Genomic DNA, 17,832 nt, shown 5'->3' with positions numbered 1-17,832 from the left:
GATGGGAATGTAGAATGAACAGAAAAATCATTGTTTTTGGAAGCCACTGAGATTTGAGGTTATTTATTATTGTAGCATAACTTAGCATATCCTGACTGTACTGTGTCTCTCAAATCACTATCTACCAAAAGGAAGTTATGGAAAATTAAAATCACAAATTGATAATAACTTTTCATAAAATTTTAGTGAATTTATTTCAGTGAAATTTCCAATAAGTGGAAAGAAAAAAAGATAAGAAATCCCTCTTCATTCCATCAACTGAAAATACCATATACTGACTTCTACAATTTTAATGTGATCTCTGATTAATAATAAATAATGGGCAAAGTAAATATTATTTTCTCTGGATTGTATCAAAATTTCTACGAAGAATGTTAATTTTCTTGGCTTGGCTTTTAGGTTTAACCCTCTCAATGCTCGAATTTTAAAGAAATAGGCTGCTAACTGGGCTGAATAAGAGAGAAATAAGTATTTCTACATTTCTATTGTAATTTGAGTACTCTCTAAAAGTTTTTGCTGTGACTAATTTGAGACTATTTTGAAGAGGATATTCACGATAGCTCTCATCAAGGAGTTTCTCTCTCCTCTCTCTGCTCATTTCAGATGAGGGTTCCCAATTGTCTTCTTCTGCAAGCCTCAGGCCAATTACACTTATGTGTTCATGGGTCTTTCCTCGAAAATGGATAAATAATCCTTTGTCTCAGTTCCTATTGTCCTTTCTGTTTACCTGTGTCTCACTTATGTTCTTCCAAGTGTTTCTGTTTATGTCCTCATTATCTCATACCATTCTCATGTTCCTGTTTGTACCAAAGATTTCTGAAATCCGTACATTCACATAGTAAAGGCCTCTATACAGTGATTTTGCCTCCACCTCCCCCAACCAGACCTTGATTGCAAGTGCCACTTCCTTCCTCCCACAGAGCCTCAGAAGATACTCTGTACTCTGCCTCCCTTTGCTGGGTCATTTCATTATAAGATAAATTCTAATGCTAAAGTTGAAACAGCATGACTCAGAGAGTGATATGCAAAAACGTTGGGCTAAAAAAGAAAAAGCCAGCAAGAATTTGGGATAGAGAAGGAATTCCATGTGAGGCAGCTTAAAAGGAGGAGAATGAAGTCGACTCAGAAAGAAAAACAGAAGTGAGAGAAGGAGGGGAAGAAGGAGAGGGATACATACAAACAAAGCAGGTGAGAGAGAGGACAGAAGCTTCCGTTGGATGTAGGGCAATGGGGAAGATTTAGGAGAAAGCCAAGAAACGGACCTCTCTCCAAGTAGACATCTGGAACTTGTGATAAGGGATGACAGATTCTCTGAGAAGGCCATAAGGATACCCCAAGCTCATTTTTGTATGCTGTGTAATTCTGTCTGTAGTTAGCTATATGGTTGAAGTACTTGAAATACTTTTATACCACAATGACTCCTTCACTTATGAGGGGTTGATATTTTTAGTCACTCAAAAAAATACAAGGAATAATGTGTCAAATAAGAGGTCTTGATGGAATAATAGGAGGTGTGACTAGGGAAGACACCCACAGCGTAGTGAGTGGTGGTCAGCAGGAGCTTTGGCGCCGCATGAGCACTGCAGTGTCGGTAACTCCCAGAATGTTGTGAGGATTAAACAGAATTGCAACTATGAATGCTCCACGCACAGTCGTGGTGCATAGTAAGAACTCCATATCCTTTCCCAAAGAGGCCAGTCATTGTGTTAAGTCAGGAAGTTAAGTGACCAAGAGTGACTGCATCAGGATCTGTCACCTAACAAGCCAGTCAACTCTCTAGGACATTCCTGCATCTGGAACACTTGGGGAAAGAGCTGCATTATAGTATAGCAAAGGGAAATGATGTTTAGCAATGTCTGCCACAGGCTACTTGGCATTTTAATCCTCAAACATTTCCATCAGATTGTATAGCATATATAGAAATATACTGTATATGTAGAAATATATACGGAGCTTCAGAGAGTTGAGGTAACGTCCCCAAGATCTCTTCCAGTAAATTTCCAGTTGGACTCCGATTTAAAGCTGGGTCTGTGCCCAAAGTTTAAGCTGTTTTTCATTACACTGTGCTTCCATTTTTTGTGGAATTATGATAACAGTGAGGAAATTATCAAAAAAGGCAACGTTTTATTTCATTCTAATGGAATCAACAATTTATCTCATTCTAATTACGTTATTCAGTCTCTATTGGGGACTTACATCTCCAACCAAAAGTTTATGTCCTGAAATACTTTTACAGACTCCCTAGAAATTTTGGAAAATTTGTATCAAGTATAGAATGGGACTGGCCGCTGGCTTCACACAAACCTACTTCTTTTAGATCCATATGCTTTTTATGGAGATTTTTTCATAGCAAGTCTTTCTTCTAATCTAATTTTTGTAAGATTTGCTTTTTGAATAGAAACTGTTTGTTTACCTTGAATATTTCCACACAGTTTTTGGAAAAACACAGACCAAGCATTTATAAAGCAGACTCATATATGGGATTTTCATCCTGGGACGTCCTGTTTCGGCAGCCTGCACCTGCCTCCTTCTCTCTCCCTGCCACATTGTTGAAGGCAGCGCTCCGCCGCAGTTTAGATCTGTGCGGTGTAGGATGTGCTTTAAGTCCAGAGTTTCCAACGTTGCTAGATCTGAAAGGGAATTTGGAGAGGATTTATTCTAGCCCAAACATCCAGAAAACAGACTCAGAGAGATGAACTTTCTTGCCCAAGAAACTAGGGCAAGCTAGTTAATCGTAGACAGCTAGTTAATCATAGAACAAAATGAAGCATATTGTATTAACATATAAACTTGTAAAATTTTCTTACCAAGGAGAAAAACAAAGGTGAAAATACAAAGAGGGAGAGAGAGGATTTTCTGAAGTACAATTCTCATGATGTAATTTGTTGAACTCTGACGTGGTCAATGACTGTTACTGTATTTCCATTTCAAGAAGAGGGCTAAGGAAACAATGACTCAGGGTGAGCAAAAGCGTGCTCTCAAAATGCAACCTGTGTTCACAAGGCACTGAGGATTCAGTCGGGCATTCTTCTGAGGGTGTCTGAGCCATAGTTTTGGGCTGATGAGACTCTGCTAGCATGAAATCAAATGTTCAAGTCAGGATGAATGAAAATCTGAATTCACAAACACAATGAAGGGCTCCACTACATGTTTCCTTTAGATTGTGAGTTCCTCTAGTAAATTTAAAATAAGGTGTGATTTTTTTGGATATTTGCCCCAGGTTTTGGAAACAGCTCTGTGCTTGAAGTGCCACTCATTCTGTGAGTGTCTACTGCCTCGAATACTAGATGATTCTAGTGGAAGAAGCACTAGGCGAAGAGTCATAATCCTTGGGTTCCAGTTGAGTGTGTCCACTTACCAGCCTGGGCAAATCGCTTTGCCTAATGAGGACCTCTACTCTGCCTTTAAAACCAACATAGGGTATGAAGCATGGTTCTTAGGGTATAAAGGAGAGAAAACAAACTTATAAACAGAATAGGGAATTTGTTTATTTGTCATATAACTAAAACCCCAAGGATGATGCTGGCTTTACACGAAGCTGAACACAGGAGCTCTTTCTCTGGGTTGGACACCATTCTTAGGAAGGTGTTTTCCAGCAGCTTCAGGCTCATTTTTGTCTTCTCAGTAATCCTAAAGGATGAAGCTACCTCTAACCTGAGAGCTGTCGTCAGAGCCCTGACCTGGGTCTTGGGCTCTGTTTGATCTGCTTTGAGTCACACACTATTTCCCTACCTAATTAGTGCATCCAGGGAGACTGAATAAAATAAATGAGTTGACCAGCTACCGTTACTATTTTAGCCAATGGCAGGGTCAGTTCCTCCTGAATCACAGGCAGTGGAGGAATTGTGTTACCTTCAGGCAGACCAGGGCCCCAAAGAGGAGAAAATAGATGGTGGGAAGGCAAAGCAACAAATTTCCATCACAAATGGCTAATCATTTTCTCAAGAAGCCTTCAAATTTGATTATCAGTGGAACTAACATTCAATGAGATGTTTTTTAAAAATCCCATATATAAAATGTATTGAGGTAGAGCTGCTCTGTTTAAAGCTGGAGAGGGTGCTGGAGGCTTTCTGCTGAGCTGGGCTCCCTCCCTCTCCCAGGGTAGCCTCTGAGTGACTCTTCCAGGACTTAAAGGAGGAGAATTTGAAAGCCACCAGACCAGATGATCTCTTAGGAGACTACTAAATAGAACATCCGACTATTGCATCTCTTCCTGACTGAGTCATAAGCTCCCTGTGGGAAAGCCCTCAGCCTTTTCCCTTCAGCTCTCATTTGCTCTTGTCCTCTGCTCTGAGTATCCGCTCATCAAAGGACCACTTGTTTTTATGGGGATACACCCATTTTTCCACAGTACCAGCCCTTAAACACCTTCCCCAGTCTAATCTGCCCCCCTCTAGCACCCAGAGTGCTGAGAAAGCTGTAAGATAGATGGCATTGGCTTCTTTTCTCCCCGCTCAACAGACGCAAATTATTCCTTGCTGTGGAGGTAAGTGCTGCTTACCAGTCTGCTCTACAGAGATTTTGGGTTTTTTTTTTTTTTTGCAAATGGTAAAGACATTAAATCTCTTTGCCTAGATGCTCCATTCCATTTCAGCACAATGAAGAGAGAAGACTAGGGAGAGTTTTAGTCAGATCTGGCCCTTGAGATAGCAATAAAAGTCAGCTGCCTAAGCAGTAAATGGCCCTGTGAAGCACTCTCTGCCAATTTCCACCAAACTCCCACGATGATTTCCTCTTCCCGTCCCACAACTCAGATTTAATATTGCAGTAGCCACTAATAATGCCTATTTTTAATGGTGCTGGTGGTCTTGATTGTTTCCAAACCTTTTGGGATATTTTCATGTTTAACCAGCGTGAACCACTTGCTCTCCTTCAGTATTCTAGGAAGTGAAGCTCTGCTTTAGTTCTCTATGAGCTATAGTCTCTGAACATTTCACTCTGCACATGCATCATGAAGAAGGAAAGAGAAGTACATTCCGGTAACTCCTATAGGAATATTGGCTTTCTGTTTGCCAGAATTCTGTATATGAGCACATGCTTTTATGTATCGTTGTGCATTCCAGTACAACAACAAAAAAACCACATTGTCAATCTTTGGACTCTGAAGATGAGGTAGTCCAATCACAGTGAAGGCAATTTTGTATCATTATATAATAAGGACCCTTGCTTCAGATATGCTCTCAGAAAACAGCACTATGGCACATCCTGATGATACCATGGGCCACATATGCCAGATACATGTAGCACTAGGTATTAAGAAGAAAAACATGTTTTGTTTGTTTGTTTCCTTGAAGAGCTCATCATCTAGTAGAAGAGAGACAAAAAAAGCTTCATCTTTGGACATGTTTTCTTGGTCTTGTATGTTTCTATGGCTAAGTTGAACTCTGGAATTATGCTCTCATTCATCGAGAAAAGCTTGAAGAAGCGTATTAGTAGAAATGTGTTTCTGTGTAAGGTGCTAAATGTAGCGATGTTGTTGAGATCATAGTGTCCTTAGTGGTAATTCCCTAATGAATATTAGTTTCAGAATTCTATGACATGAATAACTTTTTCTCCTTTGCATTGGAAATATTTTCTTCTCACTTTTACTGATAAACACGCAACAGATATTTCCCTTTTCTGTTTAGCTGTCTAGAAGCTCAGAATCAAATTCAGCTTAATAACTATAGAGCATGTTTGACTATTTCTTCATAATTTGTTGCTTTTATTCTGCTTGGATTTTGTCTGATCCTGGATTATTACATATTTTTATATTTTGTAGAGTGTTGACTCTATCACTTGTGAGCCACTTTACATACTTTGTGGAATAAGGAGGTTTATGTATAAAGAAATGCATAAGTATTAGATTGTATCTTCGTCATTTAACACTTATTCAAACACTTGTGTCAGGAGTGTTCTGCTTTGTGTGAATCCTTTCTACTTTAAAGGATATAATGAAGTCACATCTGAGGTCAAGTTGAAGTTCTGAAGTAGTGTCTAAGGCAAGAGGGTTACCCGTGAAGATCCCTTAGGGAGGTACCATGTTAATAACAAAAATGCTAGTTCTCAATAAATACAACACAGTTAGATTTTCCTCCAGAATTAAAGAGATAGCTATTTCTTTGGTCAAACAGCATGTAAAGTAGTTTGTTTGTGTTAGTGGCCATGTTGTATCTGTACATAAATCTTTAAACGTTTGAATAACATTCAACAGGTGACGTGCTTAGGTGTTAAAAGGCAGACTGGATCTCACATTTTAGTCTCACTCTAGAACATTCACCATCTAAACTGGTCTTCTTTTGTTCCCTTCCCACCTTTTCCCCTGATATTCACTGCTATGTAACGAATGCTGTGTGGTGCTAGTCCAGATTCAAGGGTAGGGAAGTTCAGTTTCAGCTCTCAGTTGAAAGAGTGTCAAGGATTTGTGATCTTCCTTAATCTGTCACACTCCCCTTTCCTGGTCTCTATTCCTAAACTTAGGGGCTTAAAACATCATTTATTTTGCTGATTATTTTCTTGCTTAGAAATTTGAGAAAGGTTTTGCTGGGCCAGTTAGCAATTTATACTTCATGTCTAGAAATCTCTCTAGGCAAATCCAAGAGTTCGGGAGGCAAACTTTATTTTCCATGCTATGGCAGGCGACCAGGTTGCCAAACATTTTGTTACGACATAACAATGTGTCCCTTGTCTTTGGAATCTAGTAATATTTTCCTTATTGCCCTTCAAGCCTTTACCAGCCGACTTGTCACACTCCTTCCAATTTCTGCCCACCGCCTAGTCCCAAAGCCATGGCCATATATTTAAGTTTGTATTATGTAACCTACGTTCAGGTACTGGATTCTATTCCATTTAATTACAGCCATATAAGAAATTACCCCAAAACTTAGTTGCTTGAAATGACAGTTTTATTTTCCTCAGTTTTGTGTAGCATGAATTCTAGAAGGGGTTGTTGGTTAGGCAGCTCATCTCAAATCCACAGGTTGTCGACTTCCAACATGACTTCTTCACTCACAACGAGTTGCTTCACCTGGGATGTCTGCCTGTTGAATCTGGCTCTTGACTGGAAGCTCAGCTCAGGCTCGTGATGTGTCCACAGGTAGTCTCTCCATGTGGCTTGTCATTCTTATAGTACAGGTGACGTGTTGGTTCCCAGAAGGAGCATCCCAAGACCAGGAGTATTTGTTTCCTGGGGCTATTTCCACAAACCGAGTGGCTTGAAACAACAGAACTTTATTCTCTCACAGCTTTGGAGGCTAGATACCTAAAATCTAAGTGCCGGTGGGGCCATGCTTCCTCTGAAGGCTCCAGGGAAGAATCCTTACCTCTTCCTAACTTCTGGTGGTTGCCAGCAGTCCTTGGCAATTTCTGCCTCTGTCTTCACATGGCCATCTTCCCTCTGTGTCTTTGTGTCTCCTAATATCCCTGTCCATATAAGGGTACCAGCCATTCAATTTAGAGCCCACACTAATCTATCATAACCTCATCTTAACTTAATTACAACTGCAAAGACCCTGTTTCCAAATAAGGTGACATTCACAGGTACTGGCGGTTAGGACTTCAACAAACAAAGTTTGAGGGGATACAATTCAGTCCACAACACTGAATGTTCCAAAAGGCCTGAGCTGAAGCTGTAAGGCTTAAAAATATAGTTATACACACTTAGAAGTCCTAGAATGTCACTTCTGCTGCATTCTGTTGATCAAGAAAGTCATGAGTGCCAGTTCAAATTCAAGGGTAGGAAAATCAGACTTCACATCTCAGTGGGAAGAGTGTCAAGGATTTGCTACCATCTTTAGTTTATCATGCTCTCCTTTTCTCTTTGTCTACCCTCCTTCCTTCCCTTTGTCTATTCCTCTCTTTTCCTCTCAAGTACACTTTAAGTTAAATGTATTTATTATATAACTCCACTAGATGACTTATATATATGAACATTTAGGAAAAAAAGAGAACTTTTTGTTTTATAGTGGCTTCTATGATTTTTAATCATAAGTTTTCCTGAGAGATTGTGGGTGTAGTCCTCTGTGGGGGTTGGGGAGAGGGAGGGAGGGAAGGAGGTGGGGAGAGAAGGTTTGCGCACTGAAACATTAAAATGAATGTATCCTCCCACAGACCCCCATGATTGATATAATGTTTTCTCACCCAATTCCAAGCACAAGCATTCTTTCTATTCTTAGAACTTTATCTGCTCCTTACTCAGAATAGCCTAGAAATCAGGTCGAAATTGAATTGTTCTTAGAGCTCCCATTTAAGAGACCATGGAATAGATTCACAGAGAAGGAAGTTTGTTCAGTCTCTCAAAGGAAGGCCATCAGGAAAGAATTAAGGGACCACATCCCTTTGTCTTATGAGAGCTCTGCTATGTTACTGTTTTGAGGTTCCAAAATGTTGAATGCGTAGCAATTCCATTTCTGGCTCTTGGCCACCATATCAGGATTGCTTTCTCAAACAGAGGCCTCCAGGAAACATACAGATATCATGGGCCTTGTGAATAAAAGCAAGTTATGACACTACCTCTTAACACTTCTCAGTGTAGTTGTATGAAGGTTGTATTATTTTTCAAAAATATTTATTGTCCCTCCTAGTAGGAAGCTCTTCCCCTGCCCTCCCACTCAGCCCCTCCCTGATGGACCTGTGTCCTTCCTTGCCCACTGACTTCACACATGGCCACCTGACTTTCTTTGCCCAGGTAAACCAAATGGAAGGGATCTGTGTCACTTCTGAGCAAAAACTTTAAGTGCCATCATACGGTTCTGTTATCACCTTGCCAGAGACTGGCATGTCCCCATAGGTCTTCAACCTTGACCTGCATCCTGGAATGATGGAGCCAGGCCCATGCCACATCACAGTGATAGTATAACATGAGCCAGAAACAAACTTTTGGTGCTTTAAGTCATTAAATTTTTCATAATCTTTGTGGCTGCAGCATAACTCAAAATGACTCATACATTGCATGAGAGTAAAACCTTTCCATGGAAACGGTATGTGCCCCTTTTCAAAGGAGGCTCTCCATTTCAGTATTGCTGGGACGGTTTCTGTGGATACATAGATCTAGATTTTGTGTTCATGTGGGTCTTTGAGTAAGGAAGTATCATTCAACGCTTAAATGATTGGAATCTGCAGTTGATTTTGTCTCCACTAGCTGTTTGTGTGACCTTGGGCAAATTGCTAACCTCCTTAAGCGTCTGTCATCTTATCTAGCAAATGGGACAATAATACATACCTCAGGAGATTATTAAGAGAATTCGATTAGCCAAATCGGTTGTTCTCAGAAGGGGTAATTTTGCCAACCAGGAGACATGTGGCAATGTCTGGAGGCATTTCTGATGGCTACTAGTGGGCAAGGAATGCTACTGGCGTCTAGAATGGAGAGGCTAGGGATGCTGCTGAACATGCTGCCATGGACAGGACAGCCCCCTGCAACAAATAATTTTCCAGCCCCAAATGTCCAGAGTACTGCAATTGAGAAACCCTGAGCTAAAGTTCTTATTCAGCGCAATGCTTGGCACAAAGTGAGAGAACAATGAATGTTTGTCATGTATGATATTACTGAGTGGGCTTAAATAACAACTTGGAAATACTTTGCAGTTATTTGTTTATAAATCAATACCAATTTTCAAGTTCGCTGTAAAGATCCGTGCTCAACTATAAATATATAACTAGAGAAAAAAATCATTGTTCTTTCCAATGGTTTGACAATGACATTCTGTAAATCCCACAGTAGTTATATCAGTAGTAAATAGAAGAGGCTAGAAATTCTCCGAAGTTTCATATGATTCTTTATGATACACTTCAATTTCTGGTAATTATTGTCAGCATACGATGTATGCTAGACAGGGTTTATAAAACCATGTGCATTTAAAATGTTATATAGATATGTAATGCATAAAAGTAAACTACCTGAGTAATAAATATATTTACCCAATGCATAAAAGTAAACTACCTGAGTAATAAATATATTTACCCAAAGAGTAAATAAAACAGCTCATAAGAAGTTGTTCCAATTATGCAGGTAAACACTACCTTCTATTTGTGACTTTCTTTCATTGCTTTGAGTCATGGCAATAAAACCCAGAAATATTGTCTTGCAATGAAATGGAGAAGTGACATCATCTAAAGCTCCCAAAAAGCTAATCTAAAGTGTCACTGTCCTAACTCTTTTCTTTTGTCACCGTTCAAGGGCATTCCAGAATTGCTTTAAGAGTCTACCCTTCCCAACAAGAAACTTTACTGTAGCTGATAATTAAGGCCGGGAATGAATTGTATGGAGAGCTATTGGTCTTAGTGGAAAGACTGGCAGATATTTGGCTTCTAGTGTTGGGGACTAACTGTCTGGTAACCTTGGAGCACTCATTTGCTAGGCGTGAATTTACTCTTCTCTAAGATGAGGGTGTAGAGTTAGGGCTTCTCTACATTCCTCTCCAGCTTGTACATTATATGAATTCGTGTCTCCACGTGCTCCATTTTACACCTACAACCTTTCATATCCATAGGAGCACTGCTGTGGTTTTTAATGTCATTTAAATGCGAATAAACATGCGAAAAAGAGTCTTAAAATCATTGCTGATTCACTGCTTTTGCCTAGGTTCGAATATTGTTTTGCTTTTAGACTGTCACTGGGTTTTTTGTTTCTTTGTTTGTTTTTTTAATTTAAAAATCTAGCAGGAGACTAGCTTCTGGCATTGAAGAACAGGAAAACATAGTAAAATATCCTCCCAGATATTTTAAATAGGAAACAATGATAGTAATAATAATAGCTACCATATGCTGGGATGGTGCTAGATGCTATGCTCTGTGCTGGAGATTCCATACATTATCTCAGTTAATTGCAACAATAACCCTGATATGGAGATGTTATTAGCCGTTTTTCATGTGAGTGAACTGAGATTTAGTGAACATTCAAAACCACTTGTGTGCTTCTTGTAACCAGGGCTGTCAAGCCCGTGCAGGGTCCTAACCACCACACCTTACAGATAAAATGCCATTATTTGACACCATTCACTCAAAATAATAGCAACATGAACTTCTTTGGAAGTGAGGACACACTTATCTTTTCTGAAGGTGTGATTTCGTGTTGCTTCTCTGTGGGGGTGTTTCTCGTTCTATCCTTGTCTCTTCTCACATCTCCCTCATTGCTCACTATGCAGTCTTCATCTCCCTTTCTCTCAGGCCAGCTTAGTGGCAGTGAAGGAGAGACCACGCTCTAACCTAAAGGTTACGGCAGGATGAAAAGTTGATGAAATGCTTGTAGGTGGATAAAATGAGCAGTGGTTCCCTTCCTCTATTTCTCCTATCAGGCACATGGATTCTGTGTGGGTTTAAGTAATTCAATTTGGATTAGGAAAATCTAGCTGTTCGCCAATCATGTTGCTCGTGTCTTTGGAAATCCTCTTCCTCTAGATGGAAGAAGAAGATGGGTATGAAAGATAAGACTGTGGTCCCCAGAAGGCATCCCTGCTGACTTTAAGTGCCAAGTCCCATTCAGGAAGATAGCCCGAAATATGAGAATGCATATTTATTCTTTTCACATACATAAATTCTCTATACCAATATCAACGTGTTCTTGGAAAAAAATATAAATAGTATTTCACTTCTATTACTTATTTAGCATTAAAAATCTCTAAATAAAACTCCTGGGGCATAAAAAATATATTCTAAGATTTTTCTACTTCTACCTTTTAAGACTACTTACTATGTGCCACTTTTTCATGTAATATGTTGTTTAATCAACATAACAACTCTCTGGGTTAAATGCTATGGTTGTCATCATTTTACAGATGGGAAGACTGAGGCTTAGAGGGTTTAATACCTTGCTCAGTGATCTACAGCCAAGAGAGAGTAATTCCAGGATGGAAGCTCAGGCCACGTGACTTATAGTGTCCATGCCCTTAACCATTATATCAGTCTACTGGGCAGAAAGAAATCAGATTCAACCATACCCAAATCCTTTCATCCTAAATTTTTTAAAGCCTTGCTGAAAAGATATTTGTTACTCAAACATTTGTATAGTTTTTCAGAGTCTAAATCTGAGCAACTAATAGAAAATTACTTGAAGAAGTGATAGTTGAAAATCTATATCTACTTGTAAAGATTGGATTCATGAAAGTGATTTGTGTTATTTCATATAGGAGTCTCCATAACTTTGTGAACTCTTTTTGCTATAAGCTAAATATATTACACTTAACTCCATTGGTGGCACTCCTATCCTGGATCTGAAAATTAAGCTGTGATTGGACTTTCGTTATTATGAGTTATAACAATTCTGCAATTAGAATGGAACAGGTAGCCTGTGACTATTAGACTAATGAAAGATGAATCGAGTTTTTATAGGCTGGCTTGGAGCTAGAACAGACTGTAATTCTGGCACAGCTCAATTTAGATATCAGAGCTCTTATTTCTGTGTACATTACTCTTACCTAGTTTCTTAAATTGCATTGAGAAATAATTAATTACACAATTCCTAAAAAATAATATAAGTTAAAGAAGAAATAAGCCAACAATTGTGCTGAAATCTCATGGGGCAAAAAGGAATCTGTTTGCTTAGCAGTTTCATAGATTAAATTTTATAATTTGCATCCCTTTCTGTTATTGAATTTATAGCTGAGTTCTTGGATTTTTTTTCATCTTATGATGTCTGCATTTATTTCTTTGTGTCATTAATATAAAATGTTTTCTTTTGGCTTCTGTTATGTAATTTAGCAAAGTCCTTGGAGATATGGTCTTATCCTTCAAAGTGGGGAAATTTCTGTTGAATCTTAGTAAATTCTGATTTACTTCCAGCCATAAGAAAAAAGGAGAATTTACCAAAGTGGCAATTCAATTTGTAAACTTGGAGAACATTTCTCTCTGTCTCACTCCATTTTTTTTTAATTCTTCCCTCAGATTTGCTATGTCCTTCTCATCCAGTCATCCCTGGCATCAGCATCTTCCTGGAATTTACATAGAGGAAGGAGAAGATAAAGGAAAAAAGGTGGGGAGGTGTTGCTTCTCAAGATTTTTCCCTAAAGTCTAACTTAGGAACATTCCCTTGAACACAGCTACAAGGGAGAGCATTAAAATGTAAAGGCTGTCTTATTTTGAAGTATTCTGTTTATGATCAAGACCTCTCCCGAGCAAAATTTATAAGCAGTGAAAACATGTGTTTGAGATTCTTAGTCTTTTCTGTCTGTGCTTCACACCCACTTCTGTTTTCCATAGTCTTTCAGTCTGTCACCCCCACATACCTTGGCAGGTCTTCAGAATCCACCCAAAGTCTTATTCATGCTTTATAGGGGACCTGCTTTTAGGAAATGATGTCGCTCCATATATTTAATATTTTAAACATCTAGTGAATAAAAAGATTCTGGATCTTGTATTGGGATGTGGATTCTGGAATAGAGTGGAGTAAAACTTAGTCCCACAGGTCCAGGATATTAACAAGGACAGCTGAGTGGGAGAAAGAGAGAAATCAGTGTACTGCTTTAATTGTGTGTGAGTTCTGTGATATGCTCGAAACAAGAAGTAAACATTTCTACAATATACATCATATATATATATAATATTTTCTCTTTCCCAGGAATGTATAATATACATTACATGTTCAAGGCAGCAGTGCTTTTTAAGTTAGTCTTTAGCAATTTGATCAATCCCTGAGAGCTTAACAAAAATCTATGATGGCTAACCAGAGTAAATTAAAACCACCGTTAAAGTTTTATGGTGTATCTCCCAGTAGTGAGCCAGACTTACAAAGAAATAAGAGGAAAGTACTGATCAAACTGTGGATTGAACAAGTTCACAAACAGATCCCTTGAAGCAAACATGGACACATGAGGTTAGTGATCTTGTCCTGAATGCGTTAAATTATGTAAATCATCCAGGCAACTCTCTTGTCTTTGAGTCCCTATTCTCTAAGCATCTAAGTGATTATAATTTAGCATCCAATGCAGATCTGTTCAAGAGATACAGAATATTCTGGTCATGAGCTTCTGCATGATTGTTACAGTTTTCATTGCTGATTAATGCATTGATGGTTTGTTTTACATGTCGTTCTCTGTGAGCTTGGTTAATGTGGACTGCCCTCTTCTCTCCACAGCTGATAAATTAGGTTTCTGAGCCTATATAACTGAAGGGCAGACCTTGGACTGCGGTGAATTCAGTAATGGAAATGTCCTCTTACAGCCTCTTGGAGGCCAGCCTGCCTGCTTCTGTGGAGACATTGTCACTTTACTGTGCTCCTTTATTTTGGAATTCCACATTTATAATTACAAGAGAGAACTCAACACATAAAATGTGTTTTGTTGCAGGGCATTTGTCTCCTTCCAGCTAAATGTGCAGAGATGGATTTTTTCCTTCCTTTCTCTTCCTTTCATTTTTCTTCTAAATTTTATATGGATCTTGCCTCTAGAATTAACTGAGGTTAAGAAATGTTCATAACAATACATTGAAAACTGTAAGAAGAATCTGCAGGGCTCAGTTGATGGTGGGAAGAGTAGGAGGAGAAAGACAGAAGTTCCAGCATCATATTTTCATATTGTATAAAATAGCTCTTTTCTGTGTAGTTAAAAGATGTGTAACGTGTATTGTTGCTGTTCATGCTGATGTCAAAGAGGGGAAAGACAACTTAAGTACTTGGTTAATTCGTAAGTATGTTTGATGCAAAGGACAAATAAACATAACTTCATGAATATATAATGTTGCTGATGGCAGCTGAAATTATTTCTGGCCGTCATTATGGCTTTTCTCCAAGGTCAATGCTGCCTGTTTGCTGGTAAAGTTGTCAAAGGGTTTTGTTATCCTACTTGAACTGTGTCATAGCAGCCACTTAATTTCTGAATCACGTATTCCAGATTCTGTGCCTTGAGCCATTGCCCGGCATCTCAGAGAATTCCATTTCTTGGAGGAGCTGGCTGGGAAATAGTATGTTTTATACTTCTCCTGTCTCTGGACAGGATCCTTCTGTCAAATTCCGGGCTGAGATGGCTTGATTTCCTCTTTAAAAAGGAGCCTTCACTGTGGAATCCCCTTAGGGAGATTTCTCAGGAGACTGATCAAAGTTTTATGAAAAAATATAGGGAGATGAGATAACTCAGAGACAATAGAACATGATAGACACTAATGGCATGGTCACTGTAATCTAAACAGCATGCTCCTTTTTTTCTCTTTTTACATTAGTGTTTTCCCCCTCACTATAAATGCAAACCCATATACCCTAGGAAAATACTTGAAAATATTTTTGTCCAGTATTTTTTCTAGGCATAGAAATATTTTTCCTGCAAGGTTTATTGTATACATTTTGATTTAGTGCTTAAAGAAAACATAAATGCATACTTCCAAGGTAAACATTCCCAATGTCAAGATTACCATTAACAACCCCCTCCTTTTTGTAGCATTTCATGGTTTATCAAACATTTTTACATATTACCAGCAAGGAGAGATAACATAATTTGTTCTAGATTGAAATGAAGAAACTAAGATTGTTTAGGTGTCTAACGGCCAAGACCAAAATCACATAGCTTGTGAATACTAGTGGTCAATGTAGGTCTTTGGTTACATAGAATAACATGGGAAGAAAAAGGCCCCCAAAGTCTTCACATTTGGCTCATAATATTTTCATCATACTGTGCTACTTTATATTAATGTAAGAACACAAAAATATAAGCTACAGTGAGAAAAGCATAGAGTCATACTCTACTGAAGTGTAAAAATGAATTAGCTCATGAAAGTAGCCAGGAGAACATGGTAGAAGCATGAAAACAGACAGAAATATCCGAAAGTCATATTACATTCATTAATTCATTTATTTAACCATTCAGCAAATATATACGCTCTATTAGCCAGTTATTATTATACTTGGTCCCAAGATGCCATCATGGACAGAGTAGACACGATCTCAGCTCTCATTGTGAATTTAGTCTAGTGAGAGAGATAGACATGAATTATATGAGTAGATAGTTATTAACTGTCACAGAAGCAAGAGAAGAAAGTCAAGGAGGAGCTATGAAACTGGAGAACAGGGGCTCCTGATTTAGTCAGAGCTATCAGGGGAGGCTTCCCTGAGGAAGTGACATGGGATATAACACGTGAAATATAAACTGGAGGTTGTAAGCTGAGGGGAATTAGGAGGTGTTCACGTCCTAACAGGGGGACACGCATGTGAAAGTGCCCTGAGTCAGTAGTTGGCATGCTGCTTGGAAGAACTGAAAGAAAACCAGGGCGTGGATCACAGAGATGAGGCAACAGCATTGTTCGCTGAGGGAGAGAGAGCAGGAGACGTAGAGGATTTTGTCGACCATGCTAGATCTTTTGAATTTTAGCCTAAGAACAGTAGAAAACTACTGACTCAGTGGCATAAATTGATCAGGTAAGTGTTCTTCAAAGGACCACTCTGTGGTTCTAGTTCTAGAAAGGCAGAGTGCCTTCTATCAAACTAACCCTTGTGCAGATGGCAATAATAAATCAGAATTGCCCTTCCATCTCTTCAAGAAATTTACTAAGTAATAAAAACCCTCTTCTCCAGAAAACTCCAGGCCCAGATGGCTGCATTGGTGAATTGTATCAAAAATTTAAACAAAGAGAAATCACCACTCTTAGACAAACCCTTTCAGAAGAAAGAGGAAGAGGAAATATGCTACAGTTTGCTTTATGAAGCCAGCATGATCCAAAATCAATATGTTCATTACACGAAAAGTTCAGAACAATATCCCTCAAGAACATAGGTGCAAAAATCCTTAACAAAGTGTAAGCAAATCAAATGGAGGCATAGATGAAAAGGATAATGCATCAGGCCAAGTAAGGATTATCCTAGGAATGCAAGGGGTTTTAATATTTTAAATACAATCAATCTAATAAATCATGCTAACTAGGTGAAGGAGAAAAAGTCACATGATGATGTCAATCAGTGCAGAGAAAGCATTAGACAAAATTCAACTTCCATTCTTAGCAAGACCCATCAAAATGTAAAAATAAAAAGGAAGTTCCTCAACCTGATAAAGGATGTGACAAAAATCTACAAGTTGTATCCTATGTATTCTTAACTTTAGCAATACCATCACAGCAAAGAGCCAGAAAGACCTGGAAAGAGCATTCAGCTTGTCATTCCCTGGGGTGATGTTTTTATCAGTCACTTATCAAACCTCTTGGAAACTCTTTTGTTCATATATAAAATGGGGACACTAATAATACTTACCTTAAACAGCTTTTGAGAGGCTCAAATAATTTAAATAGGTGGACGTGCTTTAAGTGTCATGAAGTGCTGAATAAGCTTGATTTGATGGTGATAATGATTATGAACCTGAATAATTAAAGTTCTTTAACTTTCTCTAACCAGTAGCCTGAAAGCCCTAGAAGAGGATTTCCCCTAACTTTATATTACTGCAAGGTAATTAGGGCCCAAGAAGCAATTGAGATATTTAAAATTCATGGGGCAGCCTGATGGCCTAGTGGTTAAGTTCATGTACTCTGCTTCAGAGACCCTGGGTTCACAGCTTGGGATCCTGGGTTCACAGGTTGGGATCCTGGGTGTGGACCTAGCACTGCTTGTCAAGCTGTGCTGTGGAGGCATCCCACATAGAAAATAGAGGAAGATTGGCACAGATGTTAGCTCAGTGACAATCTTCCTCACACACACACACAAATAAAAAAAAAATTAAATGAAATAAAAAAATAGATATTTGGGGCCAGCCCAGTGGCACAGCAGTTAAGTTTGCACATTCCACTTCGATGGCCCGGGGTTCACTTGTTCAGATCCTGGGCGTGGACTTACATGATGCTTGTCAAGCCATGCTGTGGCTGGCATCCCACATATAAAGTAGAGGAAGATGGGCATGGATGTTAGTTCAGGGCCAGTCTTCCTCAGCAGAAAGAGGAGGATTGGTGGCA

The 17,832-nt window shown here is 38.9% G+C and overlaps 1 long non-coding RNA gene across 1 annotated transcript in view; it reads left to right on the top strand.

The window, feature by feature from the left end:
• The window catches only part of LOC139078745 (uncharacterized), a 128,822-nt gene extending 111,205 nt beyond the window's left edge, over window positions 1-17,617 (top strand). The window contains exons 3-4 of the long non-coding RNA XR_011531788.1: window positions 12,859-12,946; window positions 14,048-17,617. This is a non-coding gene — a long non-coding RNA (uncharacterized lncRNA). The remainder of the gene's footprint in view (window positions 1-12,858; window positions 12,947-14,047) is intronic.
• Window positions 17,618-17,832: the final 215 nt, after the last annotated feature.

Source organism: Equus przewalskii, chromosome 22, assembly GCF_037783145.1.
Source record: "Equus przewalskii isolate Varuska chromosome 22, EquPr2, whole genome shotgun sequence".
Taxonomy (NCBI): domain Eukaryota; kingdom Metazoa; phylum Chordata; class Mammalia; order Perissodactyla; family Equidae; genus Equus; species Equus przewalskii.
Note: the sequence above shows the minus strand (reverse complement) of the source record. Positions and strands in the feature narration are given on the sequence as shown.